This window comes from Alligator sinensis, unplaced genomic scaffold (assembly GCF_000455745.1).
Source record: "Alligator sinensis unplaced genomic scaffold, ASM45574v1 scaffold97_1, whole genome shotgun sequence".
NCBI lineage: Eukaryota > Metazoa > Chordata > Crocodylia > Alligatoridae > Alligator > Alligator sinensis.
In genome coordinates, this window is record NW_005841921.1 from 311,851 (window position 1) to 316,013 (window position 4,163).

A 4,163-nucleotide genomic window follows, 5' to 3' on the forward strand; every position below is an offset into this window, starting at 1 on the left:
ATCCCCCCCCCCCCCCCCCCCCGGTCAAAATTTACTGGTATTTAGAATTTATTTTATTATAATGATTGAGGCACTCAGGTTTCCAGATTGCTTTAGAATTCTAAATATATTAAGAAAACATTGTGTTCAACTGCTTGCATTTAATTTTAATTGTGGAGAAATGCAGATTTTGGGGGTTTAATCAGAGAATTTGGGATTTTTAAATGGAGAAGACCACGATCCCTGATGATCAGGTACATTGAGATCTTGATTATGTACACATGATTCCGTGTTTACTTTTCCCTGTATTCAAAAGCTAGTCAAATAAACCTATCACTGGCAGTGTAAATTGTAAAAGGTTTACTTTTAATAATGCACAAAGGGGATGCGCAGACTAATTAGCCATGACAGACTAATTAGCCCCTTTTTGTAACTGTTAGGTAAGGAATAAGTTTAACTCTGGTTTTTAATTGCTCAATTAATACATCCTAAATTTAAAGATATCTGCATTTCTAAATTGGGCATCTAACTCTCATTTGTATCTTTTGAATATCTCTTCCTTTAACTTTTAAAGCAAAGCATCCACACCAGAAGACAGGCGGGTGATCCAGGCTGACCTGGACAGGCTCAGCAAGCGGGTGGACGAGACTCTGATGGTGTTCAACGCCGATAAATGCAAGGTTCTCCACCTTGGGAAGAAAAATCCGCAGCATCCTTATAGGCTTGGCAGTGCTATGTTGGCTAGCACTATGCAAGAAAGAGACTTGGGGGTCATCATTGACCACAAGATGAACATGAGCCTGCAGTGCGATGCGGCGGCTAGTAAAGCGACCAAAACGCTGGCTTGCATCCATAGATGCTTCTCAAGCAAATCCCGGGACGTCATTCTCCCATTGTACTTGGCCTTAGTGAGGCCGCAGCTGGAGTACTGTGTCCAGTTTTGGGCTCCACAATTCAAAAAGGATGTGGAGAAGCTTGAGAGAGTCCAGAGAAGAGCCATGCGCATGATCAGAGGTCAGGGAAGCAGACCCTACGATGACAGGCTGAGAGCCCTGGGGCTCTTTAGCCTGGAAAAGCACAGACTCAGGGGTGATCTGATGGCCACCTACAAGTTTATCAGGGGTGACCACCAGTATCTGGGGGAATGTTTGTTCACCAGAGCGCCCCCAAAGGATGACGACTAGGTCGAACGGTCATAAACTAAGACCGTTTCAGGCTGGACATAAGGAAGAATTTCTTTACTGTCCGAGCCCCCAAGGTCTGGAACAGCCTGCCACCGGAGGTGGTTCAAGCGCCTACATTGAACACCTTCAAGAGCAAACTGGATGCTTATCTTGCTGGGATCCTATGACCCCAGCTGACTTCCTGCCCTTTGGGCAGGGGGCTGGACTCAATGATCTTCCGAGGTCCCTTCCAGCCCTAATGTCTATGAAATCTATATCCTCAGAATTGATGGCATAGGCACTTCTATTCCCCAGAGTCTTTTGTGGATTGGTGATGTTGATATAGCATTGTAAGTAAAGCTTTTTGGAAGGGATTCGTCCCAAGGCACCTCTTTTTTTCCTGTCATACTTGAAGTCCTACTTTCAGTACCAGAAAATTACACACACTTAATTTGTGTCCTCGAAGCTTTTTACTTCTGGCTATGTAATCTGCCATGGGAGCAGATGTACTGCTGGTTGTGACAGTTATCAAGCCTTGTCTCGGATCTATTTTTTTGTCCACAAAGACACTTTCAACTATCACAATATTTTTGGAATCAGTTTATCAACGTTCTGTCTAGAAACTTCTAACCTGGCTTAAATTATCTTTTGGATAGGAGGTACTAGAACCCAGTGCAAGGCAAGTGCAAGACGTGCAAGGCCTGTCACATATAGGAAAAGCTTTTTTGGTAGGTTTTCAAAACAATACAGCAAATGTTCTTAACTGTGTATATGCAGCAAAAGCTTTGTTATCCAGCACTTTATCAGCTGGAAAACTCCACTAACCATCATCCGAGGGACACAGCAAAAGCGAAACTGAAAGTCCTACTTCCAGTTTTGCTGCCGCGAGCTGAGTTCTTCACTTCTTTGGCCCACAGCCCAGGGCAAAGCAGCCTACACGGGGCCCCCCTGCCTGTCCCCCGGCATGCTGCCAGGGAGTACACCGGATGGTGCACACTTGACTAAGCGGCATATTTGATTAACTGGTATCCCCCATTCCCAGGGGATGCCGGATAACAGAACTTTTGCTGTAAACCTTTTTAATTAATTTTGTACGGCAGTAGAAAAAATCATCAGAGCCAGTATCCATTGGCTCTTTTATATGCATTGTATAGATGGTTGTTTACGATCAGTAAGTCTTAATGTCATTGTCCAAGGCAATGAACAGTAAGACCTGACGTGGAATAATGCATAAAAGTCTGCTCACACATGTTCAAGTATTAACACTGGACTAGGCATGCTGAAAGGCTGTTGGTGTAATCGGGGAAATGGAGAGTCCTGAAGAGACTGACAGAGCATATCTGTATAGCTTTCCTCCCAACCCTGGATCCCCTGTTGACAAAATAACTCCCTCACACTTTGTTTAGTGGGTGTACCAGAGACCAGCAGTTATGCCACTGAAAAACTGTCTGTTCTACCCAAGTGCGATCTGTTTTGCCTTACTTAGGTTCTCTGTCTTAGCAGAGCCCAAGAGCAGCACTGGGTAGTGCTTAATGCTCTCAGCTGCCCACCCTTCTTAATTATTGGTGCCTGAGGACTAAGCAGGAGGAAGTACACAAAGCTAGTTCATTTGTGGAAGACCTGGGATTGTGAAGGGAAACCTTATGGCCATGTCCAAAAAAGACTTGACTTGTTTGGCCTAGTAAAATGAAGGCTGAGAAGGCATGAGAGTGTTTTCATTATATTCCCAGGGGAAGGAGAAGCACAAGGGAAAGACAAGAGCTATTTAAGTTTAGTGTGATAGCTCACCTCAGTTGATGCTTCTATCTACAGTAAAGTGTCACTGGAAATTAGAATTGATGCATAATTGTTAGAAGCTGCTTTGCAGGAGTAGCTTCCTGATTTAAGGTTTTTCTCACCTCTCTATCCCTTTTCAACTATTAACATGGAGTTTGATAACTTTTTTTATGAAAGGGGTTGAATGGTGTAAATGGTGTACTGGTTTGTGGTAGATGGGGACAGGAGTCTGGTTTGGGAGGTGCCTTCCAGTTCTGATTTCTGCCCCATCACTTATTGTTTGGGTAGAACTGAACTGCTTCTCTAAGTGCATGGAACGATAAAGAAAGCAAATGTTTTGTGTGGGATGAGGAAAGATGGCTTCTGTTTCTTTTTCATAATTGAATGGCCACTGTCAACTGATTGTAGCTACTAGGATTAAACTACCTTACATGGAAACAGTTCACTGCTGGTATTCCTAGTAAGGGCATTTTTTGTGTATTATAATAGCAGTTAAAATGGAATATTCTGTAATTAGGGACCTACTTAATTAATGGTCTTCTGGATTTTGTGGAAACTGCAAAATCTGGGATTGTATGCAAAATCAACAAAAAAACCCCCTAATAACAGTATAATGCTGGCTCCCCAGTGGGAGTCAGCAGTCTGTGCTGCCAGGAGGGGAAGGCACCACCTTGTGGGGTTGTACAAAGGAGAACAGACAAGATGACAGCTGCCCCCTTGTCCTTCCCCCCACTTGGGGCCTCGATGCCAATCGGTGTCAAGGGGCAGGATGACATGAAAGGCAGCCAGAAATCAAGATGGCAGCTTCCCCCTCACCCTTCTTCCCCCACCACCAGGCCTCTCTGCCAGTCAGCACCAAGGGATAGGGCTGCTATAAAATGCCTGTGAAACCTGCTCAGCAAGCTGCAAAAAACCCTTTGTCTTGCCATGATTTAGGTAGGTCCCTATTTATAATCTGATCTTCCATAATCTAAACTACCAGTGGTTCTGCATAACAACCAGTTTCCTAAACACAACATATGCCATGGTTTTCTCAGCATGGATTATCCCTTACATGGTATGTACCGGTCTTAACACTGCAGTCTGTGCAGCTTCCATAGTTTCCATTTTTTAAATAAAAAGAAATTTCTATGAACCTTTTTCCCCGCTTTGGCATAGTATGACAGTTCACAGTATAACAAATTGAAAACTATCAAGGGAAACATTGAAGGAAGTATACTCCCCCCCCCCTCCCAATCCAGCAAC

General features: G+C 43.9%; 1 protein-coding gene across 3 annotated transcripts in view; it reads left to right on the forward strand.

The window, feature by feature from the left end:
• CUNH16orf70 (chromosome unknown C16orf70 homolog) overlaps positions 1 to 4,163 on the forward strand; it is a 71,857-nt gene that overhangs the window by 12,819 nt on the left and 54,875 nt on the right. The window contains exon 1 of one of the 3 annotated variants that reach the window (XM_025198425.1): positions 1,810 to 1,870. The exons of 1 other annotated variant lie outside the window; for it this stretch is intronic. The gene's annotated coding sequence lies outside the window, so the exon portion shown is untranslated. Of the gene's footprint in view, positions 1 to 1,809; positions 1,871 to 4,163 lie in introns of those variants that run through there. One more of the 3 variants, XM_025198423.1, reaches the window with a different exon arrangement.